Raw genomic sequence first — 15106 nt, 5'->3', positions numbered from 1 at the left:
GACTAGCAAGAGCATCATACTCACCTGACAGATGTCAGAGGTTTTGAAGTGAGCTGGTATTCACGCTGCCACTGTCTGGGGGACATTTGCTGTCTCAGGCTACTATCCTGGCTAGTGAGCCATCCTTCCCTCCTATCTACCTAGATCTCACTCTCATTAAGAACTGCGGAGATGCATATCCCTACTCCACCTCCTCCCCATACTGCTAAGGAGTTCCTGTAGCTTTCTACCTGGCAATCTAAGGAGAACCTGAAACTTTGGTGAAGAGCAGGCTCACCCCTCACTACCTACGTTGTCCTTTTCTGCAGGAAATATGTCCAGTTGGTGCCAGGGTCAGAAATTGCCTCAGCAGGGAGTGACAGATTCAGTTATCTTTGAAAAAAGCCCAGAGTGGGATGAGCATTTTGCAGCTCGTATCCTTTTTGTGGCAGCAAGAGCATTTTTGTGTTGGTCCCACTCAAAATGGCCGCCTGTCTCTGCAGACAGCCGAGCCCTTAGAGATGTCTGGGTGCGCTAAACATAGCGTCAAAGCATAACTTTTGTACAGCCACATACATCCCAACCTCACGCTGGCACTCAGCACAGGCAATAGGAATGAGGTGCAGCGGCACACACACCTCTCCACAGCCAGCCTTGCCCGTGTACAATCCATGGACTCCAATGGGCAAAGCCTGTTCTCTCTTCGTTCCACATTGTGCTTTAATTTAGAGATTATAGTGGTGTCTCACCACAAGCCTGTATTCAAGGATGCTTTATTCTTACCATGTAATTAAATAAATCAGTTGTTTAAAAACTAAAAACTGGGAGGAGGGATAGCTCAGTGGTTTGAGCATTGGCCTGCTAAACCCAGGGTTGTGAGTTCAATCCTTGAGGGGGCCATTTAGGGATCTGGGGCAAAAATGGGGGATTGGTCCTGCTTTGAGCAGGGGGTTGGACTAGATGACCTCCAGAGGTTCCTTCCAACCCTGAGATTCTATGATTCTATGAAAAGGCAGCAAAATCAGAAGTTCAGTCGTAAGGACTCCCCACGTGTGTTAGAAGCAGAGTTTGACCCTTCAGTTCCCCAGCACAAACTGCTCACACTTCAACAGCCACAAGAGCAGGCTAGGGCATGCACTTTGCCAGCGGATGCTAGGCAGTTGTAGAGTGTGGGGCTGCAGGTGGTGGTGGGTAATGTGCTTTACAGGGGTGAGATTTCTAGAGCACACTCATCACTTGCACATTAACTGGCCCTCATAGACCCTTCTGGTACACTTTAATGTAGTGCTGTTTGAAACGGTATTATGTTAAAGCACACTAGGGAACCTTTAGTGCGCATCTGCAGGGTCCGCATTGGCCAGTTAAGATGCAACACATTAGTGGCCTTTAGAAATCACATCCCCATAGAGCGCATCACCCTACCAGGTAGACAAACTCCAAGGCTCAGCCGTGCTCCTTTTCACAATGACTGTGCTAAATCTATGTGCTTCGCTCTTCTGCCCGTAACCATTCCTGTCCCCGAGACTACAGTCCCCTCCCAGGGGCCCTCGGATTCTAATCCCTGTGAATTTATGCAACTTCTGAGTTAACTTATTTGTAAAAGAGGAGACAGGGCCGATAGCAGACAGAGAAATATAGGCAAAGGTGAAATCTGAGCATATGGCTCACAGCTCAGGGCACTTCCCCCTAAGCTAAGGGGTATCTTGGTGGGGAGAGCCCTCTTTCACACCTGCAGCATGTTGCCAGACTGCTGGCGTGATGGTGCTATAGATCAGGGGGCCTTATTTAGCTGACATGTGGAACCCTCCTCAAAATCTGGTACACTTTGGAGCTCATCAGGACACAGCAATTTTCCAGAAATTACAGTTCTACAAGTAGGTTGCTTCCCTTCCTCCTGCTCCTTGACCTCTGAACTTGTATTTTATTGGTCTGTAAAACACCATGCACACCTTCAGCACTACATCTATAACCACAGGGGGTCATGTCATGGGTAATCAGCTGAGCATGAGCTCCCAGTGTAGCCAGAAGAGCTAATGCTATCCTTGGCCACAAACAGGACAATCTCAAGTAAGAGGAAGAGTGGCAAAAGAATCTCTTATTTGGCCCTGATGCAGTCACTGCAGGAATCCTGTGTCCAGTTCTGGTGACACAATTCAAGAAGGATGGTGTTAAATCGCAGCGTTCAGAGAAGACCCTTGAGAATAATGCCTCAGAGCTATAGTTTCAAAGACCTCAGTCTATTTAGCTTAACAAAGAGAAGGTTAATGGGTGACTTGATTACTGTCTGTAGGGGAAGACATAGTTAATAACGGTCTGTTCAATCTAGCGAAGAAAGGTATAGCAAGATCCAATGGCTGGAAGTTGAAGCGGGACAAATTGAGACTTGAAATAAGGTGTCAGCTTTTAAAGAGTGCAAGTAATTGACCATTGGAACAATTTACCAAGGGTCATGGTGGATTTTCTATCACTGACACTTTTTGAAAGATCTGTTCTAGGAATTATTTGGGGGCTTTCTATAGTCTGTGTTATACAGGAGATTAGACTAGATAATCACAATGGTCCCTTCTGGCCTGGGAATCTATGACTATGAATGATAAATATTGATAAAACAAATGTTACTATTTCAAAGAGAGCGAGATATGGTGGTTGCTATTGATTTGTGTGCTCACACCAATTCTCCATTCATGTCGTTTAAAAAATGCTGGCAGAATGTCCCATGGACTAGCTAGAACACCAGGATTTCCACACACTAGCACACCCAGGTGGTTCAGAGTCACGTCATACCTATCAAAATTGAGCAGGAGACACATCGGAGGGACTGAAATTTATTTTTCCTCTTATGAATGTGGTGTCATAAAAAGCACGAGTATGGCTCCAGTTTTTAAACATAGTTTTTTCTCTGAAGAGCCAGGAAGAATAGCCCCTGATATGTATGCACCAGTATAAAATATATGAGGCAGTAGCTTATCTGAATAGAGGGGAATTTTATCTGAGGCCAGAGGAAATAGAATGGATTTTCATCTGACATCCTTGCCTTTCCCTACAACAGAAGGAGCAGTGCACCATCTTGTGGGCATATCCAACATGTCAGTTTTCATTCCTAGAGATGTTTCAGAGTAGCAGCTGTGTTAGTCTGTATTCGCAAAAAGAAAAGGAGGACTTGTGGCACCTTAGAGACTAACCAATTTATTTGAGCTCACGAAAGCTTATGCTCAAATAAATTTGTTAGTCTCTAAGGTGCCACAAGTCCTCCTTTTCTTATTCCTAGAGATGTTTGCTATATACATGCAAGAAATAAAAGATGTGAATCAAAGCAGAGCTAACTCCTCACTGGTTACCCCCACAAAAATGTGGTGTGCAGACTTCTACAGCAGTTAAGGTAATTACAGATATGCACAGACTTCACTCTACTACTGTAGTTTCCCTCTGCCTTTTGGTAGAAAATCCCTCGCAGGTGCCATGCATAGATAAAGGTGGCATTGCAGGGGTTGTTTCACCCATGAGTCAGTACCAAAGGAGTTGTTGTACAAGATAAAACTGGATCTAAATAAAAGCCCCTTCTCCCTTATACTTCCCTCTGAGAACTCATCCCAGGACTCCCACAAATCCACTTTAAATAGCCTTCTTTTTAATGTTACGCATCAATAGGTATTGTGGCAATTATACACACTGAGCACCAATGAGATCACAGATAACTGAACTGAAGGGTTTTCTTGTCAGTCCAAGCATTACTGGTTCCCACTTTCTTTGAACACTGGGTTTTCTTGCACCTTCTGAGGCACTGTGCAAATTTAAACAAGTCTTTTGTCTGCTCAAGGTCTTACGTGCCATCATGTGCCCGCGAGGGCGGCGGGGGGGACATACCAGCGAAAGGAGGACACTCAGGACTAAGAATAGTAAGCTACGCTTTACTGAAGGAAGGAAGGAAGAACTTACACTCCAATCTGCGCAGGGAGCCCCTAGGTTGCACGGAGGGGCTGCAGGGGACTCTGGCCGTTCGGGACATCTGACCAGGCAGGACTCTGCAGGGGCGGGAAGTCCTCTGGGGCGCCATATTCTCCGTGCTTATCTCGGGGTTACATGAAGTCACAGCTGGTTACATTCTTATATGCATGATTTATGCTTATTACATAAACTGACTTGTTTACAGGCAAAAACATGCTGAGCTATGCTACAATATCTTTTGGCAGGGTCTGTCAGACAAAGTTCATTGAAACTGCCTGCATCCTCTGCTTACATCCAGTCACGTACTCAGTCCATCACTTAGCTCCTCACCAATCTTCCGCAACCTTGCCCCTACACACCAATATTTAGTTATTGTGTCTCAGCTTCTGGCAATGCTAGCAGGGTATCTACTTGCTTCCATTTCTTACTCTGCTCAGCATGCCCCCCACACACAGCACCCGGAGAAGGCCTCAGCACCACTTCAACACCCCTTCGGCCCTCAAAATAGAATTCACAGGGGTGAACAGCCTCCAGCAGGAGTTGCTTACACCACCAGAGTTTTGGTGTCAGCTGGTACTGAAGGACTTTTCTGCCATCTCAGAATATGTTGTTTACACTGACACACCAACACCCAGGGGTGCCATGCACTGATTGTCTAATACAGAAGGTGCTAAGTAACACAACTAATCCTGAAAAGTTTGCTTGGTTATATTTTAAATAAATTATGGGTCATTTTCCCATGGGAAGAGCAATATTTTCCCTCTTCTAGATACAGGATTAGGAACATGAGGCCTGTCGTAAACGTACAGCTAAGGGTAGCATAAAATCCCTCCTTTACCTGTAAGGAGTTAATCAGTTCCATTAACCTAGTTGGCACCTGACTAGAAGGACCAGTGGGGAAAGAAGATACTTTCAAATCTGGGGGTGGGGGGAAGGTTTTGTTTGTGGTCTTTTGTTGGTTCTCTCCGAGACAAAGCAAGTAATCCAGCTTCTACTGAAATGATACATCTAAAATTACAGAAATAGTAAGTAATAGCAAGGAAATGCATTAGATTATCTTTTGTTTTAGCTTGTGAATTTTTCCTATGCTAAAAGGGAGGTTTATTCCTGTTTTTGTAACTTTGAAGTTTTGCCTAGAGGGGAATCCTCTATGTTTTTAAATCTTATTACCCTGTAAAATTACCTTCCATCCTGATTTACAGAGGTGCTTCTTTTACTTTTTTCTTTATAATAAAGTTCTGTTTTTAAGAATCTGTTTGGTTTTTAGTGTCCTAAAAACCCAAGGCTCTGGTCTGTGCTCACCTGGTTTACCTATTTGGTTCGTATATGATCTCAAGCCTCCCCAGGAAAGGGGGTGAAGGGGCTTGGGTGGATATTTTAGGGAAACAGGAACTCCAAGTGGTCCTTTTCCTGAATCTTTGTCTAACTCACTTGATGGTGGCAGCAGTACCCATCCAAGGACAAGGAAGGATTTGTGCCTTGGGGAAGTTTTAACCTAAGCTGGTAGAAATAAGCTTAGGGGGTCTTTCATGCGGGTCCTCACATCTGTACCCCAGAGTTCAGAGTGGGGAGGGAACCCTGACAAGGCCTGATCCAAAGCCCATTGGAGTCAATAGGAATCTTCCCATTCACTTAGGATTCATCAGGACCATGATGGATGATGTTGCCAACACCCGGGCTTTGAAGATCACTCTGGCCCTAATCCTGCAAGCTGCTCCAAGCAGCCAGACCCAGGCACTCATGCAGCCAGACCAAAATAAGTGAAGGTCCATACAGGCACGGGGGACCATCCAAAGGGAACAGCTTGCAGGATCAATACCGGGGCTTAAACCCCCCTGAGAAACCGATCCTTCCCATGTTCACCATTCCAAAGACCCACCTAGCCCCTGCCTACAAAGCCGCTTCTGCCTTTTCTGTTTGTGCAGAACCACTTTAAACGGTGACTCTCCTGTTCTCGCCTTCTTCCTACACACTGGAGCAGTGGCTCCGTTTCTGCCTCCTGCTGAAGCCAAGGTTTTCTAAAACAGGGGTCAGAAGTTGGGCTCCTGAATCTGTATTCAGGCACCTGAATAAATGGCCTGATTGTCCAAAGCACTGAACACCCAGCAGCACCCACCAACTCCAGGAGTGTTGAATCAGGCCCCGAGTACCAGCTGGCATCAGACTGGACAGAAGCTGGAGTCAGACTCGGGGTCTGTCCCCACTGCAATCAGAGATGTGACTGGAAGACAGGCAGTGTTAGGATATAGATATCCAGGCCTGTCTGTAAAGGCCTATACTCTAAGAATTTTGGTGTATTCTTATCACTTGGCTAGTTATAGAGGTATAAAAGAGAGAATCAAAATCACTGTCTGCTGGTGTAAGGGCCTTCTCTTACTGTGACAGTCTGAGGCCCTGTGCTTAGGCTAAGGCCTTTGGCTAAGCAGCAGAGGCAGCCATAAGCTAGGAAGCGACCGGTCACATCCTCACATTCCAAACTAGTCACATTGAAATAAGGTGCTATTGGGCTGTTACGAATACAATCCTGTCCTGAATACAATCCTGTCCTGATAATGCCTATCACCTCCAGAGAAAGGGAAGTGCCTAGAAAATGTAAAAGGAAACAGCATCCTGTCTGGCAAGAACTCACTTATCAATACTGGGATGTGAAATCCTCACTTCTGTATTGTTTTGTCATTATAGTTCCCACTTTGCTATTGTTTGTCTGTATAATCTCTGTCTGGTTCTGTGATTGTTCCTGTCTGCTGTATAATTAATTTTGCTGGGTGTAAACTAATTAAGGTGGTGGGATATAATTGGTTACATAATCATGTTACAATATGTTAGGATTGGTTAGTTAAATTTCAGGAAAATGATTGGTTAAGGTATAGCTAAGCAGAACTCAAGTTTTACTATATAATCTGTAGTCAATGAGGAAGTGAGGGGGCGTGGGTGGCTGGGTGGGGGTGGGCATGGGCATGCGGGTGAGGGAGATGGCAACAGGGAATGGGGGTAAAGAAATTGGAATCATGTTTTGCTAAAGGGAGAGATGGGAACAGGGAATGGGGGTGGAGAAATTGGAATCATGTTTTGCTAAAGGGGGAAATGGGAACAGGGAATGGGAGTAAGGAAACTGGAATCCTGTTTTGCTAAGGGCAGGAATGGGAACAGGGACACAGGTGTAAGGCTCTGTGGTGTCAGAGCTGGGAAGGAGGATACTAAGGAAGGAAACTGGAATCATGCTTGCTGGAAGTTCACCCCAATAAACATCGAATTGTTTGCACCTTTGGACTTCGGGTATTGTTGCTCTCTGTTCATGCGAGAAGGACCAGGGAAGTGAGTGGGTGAAGGAATAAGCCCCCTAACAGGCAGACTCTCCCCAAGCTAGCACAGCAACAGCATTGAAGCTCAGGCAGCAGCATGGGCTGTACATGGGAACCTGAGCATGTCAAGCAGCTAGCCCACGCTGCTGAGACTTCACTGCTCCTGCGGCAAAGAGTCCCGGGGCACCTTATAGACGAACGGATGTGTTGGAGCAACAGCTTTCGTGGGTGAATACCCACTTCGTCGGAGGCATGGAGTGGAAATTTCCAGAGGCAGGTATAAATATGCAAGCAAGAATCAGGCTAGGGATAACGAGGTTAGTTCAATCAGGGAGGATGAGGCCCTCTTCTAGCAGCTGAGGTGTGAACACCAAGGGAGGAGAAACGGCTTTTGTCGTTGGCGAGCCAGTCATGGGCCTTGTTTCATCCTGAGCTGATGGTGTTAAATTTGCAAACGAACTGAAGTGGGTATTCACCCACAAAAGCTTATGCTCCAATACGTCTGTTAGTCTATAACGGGGGTCTGCAACCTATGGCACGTGTGCCAAAGACGGCACACGAGCCGATTTTTCATGGCACGCTGCTGCTTGCCGGGTCCCAGCCACTGGCCCCGCTCAGCCTGCTGCCGAACCCAGGCCGGGACTCCGGCAGGCAGCAGCGTTCCATGAAAAATCCTGCCCGCCCCGGCCCGCTCTTCTCCACCCCCCCGGGTCAGGGTGAAGAAGCTTGGTCCTGTCAACAAGCTCCCCCTCCCCCACCTCTTCCCCCAGCATGCTGGGTTCCTGCCCCTCCTCCTCCTCTCCCTGCCACCCATCAGTTGATGGCGCTTGCGAGGGACGGGGAGAAGCGGAGCCGCAGTGCCCTCGCTGCTCCGGGGAGGAGGCAGAGAAGAGGTGGGGATGGGGATGGGGCCTTGAGGAAGGGAGTGGAATCAGGGCAGGGGGCTGGGAGTACCCCCACAACCCTAGCCCACACCCCCAGCACTCTGCCCTGACCCCCACACCCCCCTCACACACTCCCAGCCCTCTGCCCTGACCTCTGCACCTCCCCCCCACACACAACCCTCTGCCCTTACCCCTGCACCCCCCCGCACCCTCCCAGCCCTCTGCCCTGACCGCTGCACCCCCCTCACACACACTCAGCCCTCTGCCCTGACCCCTGCACCCCCCACGGCCCCAGCCCTGACTCCAGCACCCTCCACACATACTCAGCCCCCCACACCTATTTTCCTGGCTCCTGTAACCCCTCACACACACCCAGCCCTCTGCCCTGACCCCTGCATCCCCCTCACACACACCCAGCCCTCTGCCCTGACCCCTGCACCCCCACACACCCCAGCCTCCTGCCCTGACCCCTGCACCCCCCATGACCCCAGCCCTGACTCCTGCACCCCCCCACATGCTCCCAGCCCTCTTCCCTGACTCCTGCACCCTCCTCATACGCCCCCAGCCCCCTGTCCTGACTTCTGCACCCCCACACATACCCAGCCCCCCATGTCCTGACTCTTGCAACCCCCATTCCCACCCCCACCTTGAGCACCAAATGGGAGCTCCTGCACCCCCCCCCACATTCCCACCTGCACCCCTCGCACCAAATGGGAGCTGCCCAGGTAAGCACTCCACACCCAAACCTCCTGCCCCAACCCTGAGCCCACTCCCGCATTCTAGCTCCTGGCCAAATCTTACACCCCAACCCCCAGCCTGCTCCTTCACCCCCAGCCCTGTGCTCAGTGCACTCCCACCCTCAGCTCAGTGCAGAGAGAGGGGAAGAGAATAGGCCAGAACCAGGGAGAAGGTAGGTACCCGCTCTATGTGGGCAGGGCCGGGACCCCAGACCAGCAGCGGGCTGAGCGGGGCAGGCAGCCGGGACCCTGGCTGGCAGGAGCCAGCGGTCGGAAACCCAGACTGGTAGCGGGCTGAGTGGCAGCGGGCTGAGCCGGTCTGGGGTCCTGGCCACCAGCCCCTCTCAGCCCGCTGGCGGTCTGGGGTTCTGGCTGCCGGCCCCTTGCCAGCCGGGGTCCCAGCCGCAGGCCCCGCTCAGCCTGCTGCCAGCCTAGGTGAACAGAACCCCAGGCTGGCAGTGGGCTGAGTGGGCTGGCGCTGTGTAAGACCAGCATTTTAATTTAATTTTAAAAGAAGCTTCTTAAACATTTTGCAAACCTTGTTTACTTTACATACGACAATAGTTTAGTTATATAATATATAGACTTATAGAGAGAGACCTTCTAAAAACGTTAAAATGTATTAAAGTGAATAAATGAAGACTCGGCACACCACTTCTGAAAGGTTGCCGACCCCTGGTCTATTAGGTGCCACAGGACTCTTTGCCGCTTTTACAGATCCAGACTAACACGGCTACCCCTCTGATACTTCCCAGCTACTGTTATTCAAGCTAGCTAGATCAAAGCTAGTTCAGTTATGTCTACATATGCTGCAGTCACATCTCTGACTGCAGTGGAGACATACCCCTAAAGGTGCCAAATACTAACCAAGTAAATGCCCTTCTTTAGTGCTTGTATGGCATCCACAGGACACAAAATGGAAAGTAATAGCCAAATACAAGTGAAACAAACTTGTTCAAACCTCCAAGGAAGTTCCACTCAGGTTTAGTTGGTGTTCAGGGTCAAAGTTCAGGTTGGTTACTTTATAAAACCAATTTGCCAGTCTCCATGATTAAATAACCACCAAAATCTAATCCAGGGATTTGCTAAATTTGGACAGCAAAGACTATACTGGTGTGAAATAGTTAAAGTGGTTTTTCAATCTTTAAATTCACCCAGAAGAGGGAAATACAATATGCTGAACTGAACGTAATTATGTGTCTCTGTAACGGACTGTGGGGCATCCCTATGCATATATCTCCAGATGCCTACTTTTGCACTTCTATTGTACGTCAGCATTATTTAAATAAGTTCATTTGCCTCCATGTGATTTAAAGAATATGGTCCTCAAGGCTGGACTGTAGTAGCTGAAAGAAGATGGCAGGGTTAGATTTAGATTACGGATGATTTATGGAGGAGTAGTGAATTTTAAGCTATAGATCATTTTCCTTTTAGCCTCATCTTTTTAATGTCACTTTGGAGCAGCTTTTCCAGCTCAGAATTAACACAGCACAGAGAATCAGCAAGTTCACAATTTTCATAGTTAATATAAACTCCTCTGTATTCAGTGTGTAACCCTACCTTTTACTATTTAAAAGATAAAGCCTCGGAGTTAAATTTTCCAATTATTACCTGTCTAGTACAGTTGCAACAGGACCATATAAAGTATTTGAGTTTTACTGAGGAAACGTAATTACAGTTTGAAAAATAGTGGTGAATGCATTCCTATCACATCCTGACTAGCAGTTTATATGCTAAAGAGAAAGACGCTTAGGGCCCAATTCATAAGAGCTTTATGCTTCATTTACATTTTTCTGTACAGTTTGCTTGGAAAAGTGCATAATGCATGTTTTTCAAGTAATATATGTATTTTGGTGATTCATTCATTTCCCACTATACGGAGAGAAAGCCAAATCCTGCTCACCTGACTCACCATGGCATCCTCTTATGGGTGCTCTCTTATGGGTGAAATTCATTGTATGCAGATAAGGACTAAGCACCACTTAAGCCCTAATTTGTCCATGGATGTTGTATCAACCTCAGCTTCCTTCTAGAATTGTATTTGCAGGATCATGATGTTTCCTAAGCCTTGGGTTTTCAAAGAAGGCTAAAGGAATTAGCCATCCAAATGCCAATGCGATTCAGGTACCTAACCAAATCTTGGTGAAACCCTTCTTAAAGGGGCTCACATATATACCAAGTGAACTTAGGCAATGTTCACATTATTATAAAGGCAATTTTTTTTCAGCATATGCATGTTACTGTGTCACCAGTCCCAAAAGTTCGGAAACCCTGGCCTCAAAAAGTTATGAGATAAAAATCCCGAGTGTAAGATAAAAAATAATACATTCACATTTTTTTATTTGCCTTCTGAGCAGTTAGGATTCACTCAGGTCAAATTTTCAAGTTTTTTCTCTGCACCCAGGATGGCTACAAAATCATGTTTTGTTTTTGTAATGACAGCTGAGATTCTCATGAAATACTATGACTCCAGTAGCTGGGACTTTAAGAAAATCATCAAATATCACGAGGCACACGAGAAAACTGCAATTGGCAACAGTGCCATTATTTTTGGTGGGTTGCTCCTTTATTAGGTTTTGTTTTGATACTTTTAAAGCTTTTTCCTAGCTGTCCATAGACTATGAAGTGATAAAGAAAACCTACTATCCTGCAGAATTCAAGGCATCTCCCAGCTTTAAAAAAAGCCAGCTTAGAAAAAGAACATTTAATCCACATTGCTTTTTAAAAAACTGTGTGTTCTCTGTAAAAACAACCCTCTTGGGAGAGTTCTAGCCATTTAAAGAAAAGGAGGACTTGTGGCACCTTAGAGACTAAAGCTTATGCTCCAATAAATTGGTTAGTCTCTAAGGTGCCACAAGTCCTCCTTTTCTTTTTGCGAATACAGACTAACACAGCTGCTACTCTGAAACTAGCCATTTAAGTAGACAAAACACACAAGACACACTGAGGGCTAGTTACATCCCAGTAACAGGGTTACAGGTGTTCCTTTTGACCCTTCCAATTAATTGGCATTGGAAGCCTGTTAGGTGATTGCAGGTGAGTCATTGCGGGAGGTGTGGTTTATTAACTCCACCATGGAGATACAGGCTTTTGGGGGAGGGGAGGGTGATTCTTTGGTTAGAGGTCTCTGGACAGAGAGGTGTCTGCAGGGAAATCCTAGGTACAGGCAAGCTTAAGGCTTTGTTATTTGAGTTACCAGTAAAGATTATTCCCAGGATGGGGGTAAATTTGATCTAAACACTGGGGCTTTGATCTTTCACTGCTTTGCACCTTCATGTTTCATCAGCAACGTGCTATGGCACAGACAGAGTTGTAAGAGAGATCTTTATTCAGTATGCTGAGTAGCCAGTGTTATATGCTGGGAATCTAGAGTTTATGTTCCTGTATGGCCCTGGTTTGCATTCCTGAGCCCCCAGTGCTATATGGAACTAGGTCCCTTCTGAAACTTGACCCTCTTCCTCCAGTTCCACTCTTCAGACTACATTTGTGGCTGTACAACACTGCCAGGTCAGAATGGCAGCACGTTACCCAGAGGCAAGGCAGTGGAGAATCAGCCTAGTGCATATAGATGCTGTTCAGAGTAGAATAGGAACTCCACATGCTACAGACCCCCTCGTAGGATTATGAATCTGAAATAAAGGAATAATGTATTGGGATGGGGAAATGAAGCTGGGTTTTCGTCAGACTTGGCCATCTGAGTTACTAGCCTTTACTGATCTGGCTGTCCTTATATATCTCACATTTTTACATCACTGAATTGTATTTGTCCCCTTCTCACATCTCTTTGTAACTCACTAACTTCTTTCTCACTGTGAAATAGATCGATTTTTTTTTGTAGTAAGAATTCATTAATCTATAATCCCATTGACGGGAAAAAATTAATAGGGATTTTAATAAAGGCACAACTCATTGACCTTTCTATAGATGGCAGAAACATGCCTCTCAATGAGATCTAGAATATAACAGACACTAATTCCTTATGTGTCAATTTGTCCTGTGCAGTCTTGCCTCCTGAGTACCGGAAGAGCCTTTCTTCTCATCCAGAGTCCAGAAATATCTAAGTGGGAAATATGAATAATTGCAAGCGCTGCTGCTGAATTTGTCAAGGTACAGGAAATGTCATTTCTCTTATTCATGGTTTTCAATAATCTACAGCTGCCCAAACAAAACAGACAATGCACTCAAATACTTTGCGAAGTTCTCCTTTGGGACCAAACCTTCCCAACAGAGAGCCTAACATCAGGCTCCTAAATCAATATTTAAGCCCCTAAATAAATTTGGCCTGATTTTTCAACAGTGCCCAGGACCTGGTACCTCCCATTGACTTCAGTGGGCCCTGTTGGTGCTCAGCATTCTTGAAGGTCGGATGCTAAATTCTCTCTCACTATAACTACAGTACACTCCTGTTTATCAGAAACCTAATTATCCAGACCTCTGCATTATCCAGATCCCTTCCTTGTCCTCTAGCATGACAGACATGTGAGGAGGAGGAGATGACCGACTACAGGGGAAGCCATTTAGCAGTGAGGTGGCCAAAAGGCCCTCTTGCTTACCCAAACTCCTGATTATAAAATAAAATTCAGCATCCCTTGTGCACGCTCACACATGCACCCTCACCCCAGCTATTTGGATAACTGGGATTATATTGCATATGGAAGAGCTTGTCTTCCCTGCCAAGCTAACGGATGTTATAACTGGGGTGTTGCCCCTACCTAGAGTCCCATTCACACACAAAACTCCTTTATTTGAGCGTGGTGGTGCCTTTACCTGGAGCTGGCTGGCCTGCCAGGGGATATGTGCTAACTTGATTTATAGCCTAATGCCTCAGCTGCTAACATGATCTCTCTGCAGTGTGGATGCAGGCTAGCACCATTCAAGTGCCATGAGTCCTCCCATGCCTTCCCACAATTCCTGCTGCATACCCGCAGAGGACAGGCACTTTCTCCCCCGAGTCACTAAGAAGGAATTCATGAAGCTCCGCAGCTCACTGCAGCACAAATTACCCTGGGATGTGGCTCCAGGAGCCTTAGCGCCACACACGAGCGAGTGCAGTGCCATGTGGACACAGCAGTGAGTGCAGTTTCACAGTGTGGCCACTCTCATGCCAGAGGAGTAAGGCGAGTGCAGAAGCTGGAGTGAAGACAGACCCCTGTCAGTGGAGTGTCAACAGCAGTTAATCTGGAGCCTGAAAAAGGCCTGTGGTGCCTAACAATAGGCGCGGTGGTGTGAAAGCCTGGGCCTGGCACACTTTGCAAAAATGGGAGCTCCACCTGGACTTTCCTTGGCAGTCTCCCATCCACGTCCTGACCGACCCTGCTCGAGATGGGAGCAAGGAGTAATTACGAACAAGATCAACTCTGATTTTTAAAAGGAGGAGGTTTGTGAACAAGCTCTCAACTGGAAACCAAAAATCATTGTAATCAAACAAACAAGGAGAAGAAAGCAGACGATTAGACTCTGGCGGGACTCACTCACCGCAGGTGCACCTCCTGTGGCTAGGTCTGCGAATTAGCTCTCACTCTGTCTGGTGACCCCTTATGGCAGCTGCTCCTCTGCAGAGTGCTCTCCCTCTCCCTCCCCCACCCAGGAGGTGGGGTGCTCCTCTGTTTGACTCAGTCTTTGGCCAGCTTACTATATAGCCCCCCCTTTTGCAGTGTAACAAAGCCCCACCAGACAAGCGGTCTTAGACTGTCTTTTGTTCCAAGTCTCCAGGTCCTGTGCCACTTTCCAGTGCCTGGCAGGGGAGCCTAGGCCCACTTGCTATGCTAGGTTCCAGCCCAGGGACCCTACAACGAGCAATCTAGGTCTGCTCAGTCTCAGACCTGGTTGCTATTTCCCCGGGCTCCTTCCTACCCCACCTCTCTTTCTCTTTGCCTAGCTCTGAGTTTACTCCCAGAGCTTCCTCAGCTCCCAATAGCTACTTCACCCCTCTAGACCTCTTGAAAGGCTCCCTACTCCAGGGCAGGGCTGGGCCGAGCCCCAAAGCTTACTCTCCTCCTGGATTGCCTCCTACTCCCTAGCCAACTCCTTTTCCCTGTAGGGAGCGCATGCTGACCTCCTTCTTGCTTTCATGTCCTGGCTTTATAATCCTGTCCCTGCTCCTTCCACAGCTGGGCTTCAGTTTCAGCTAGTGTTATTAATACCTGGGTGCCCGCCAGGTGCAGTATACAAAGTTAATTGGCCTCTTCTGGCCCACATTAGTCTGCTCGGGGCTTGTGTGGGGTGGGCACCCAACACGTAGACGAATTCACTCTTCATC

At 47.2% G+C, this 15106-nt stretch overlaps 1 long non-coding RNA gene across 1 annotated transcript; it reads left to right on the top strand.

Annotated features, from left to right (window-relative positions):
* Window positions 1-11946: 11946 nt before the first annotated feature.
* LOC122465512 lies at window positions 11947-14374 on the top strand. Its single transcript, XR_006290428.1, has 3 exons — window positions 11947-12007; window positions 12850-12954; window positions 13699-14374. It is a non-coding gene; the product is annotated as an uncharacterized LOC122465512 (long non-coding RNA).
* Window positions 14375-15106: the final 732 nt, after the last annotated feature.

The sequence above is a fragment of the Chelonia mydas genome, chromosome 4 (assembly GCF_015237465.2).
Source record: "Chelonia mydas isolate rCheMyd1 chromosome 4, rCheMyd1.pri.v2, whole genome shotgun sequence".
Lineage (NCBI taxonomy): Eukaryota > Metazoa > Chordata > Testudines > Cheloniidae > Chelonia > Chelonia mydas.
The sequence above is the reverse complement of the archived record's forward strand: the minus strand, read 5'-3'. Positions and strand labels throughout refer to the sequence as shown.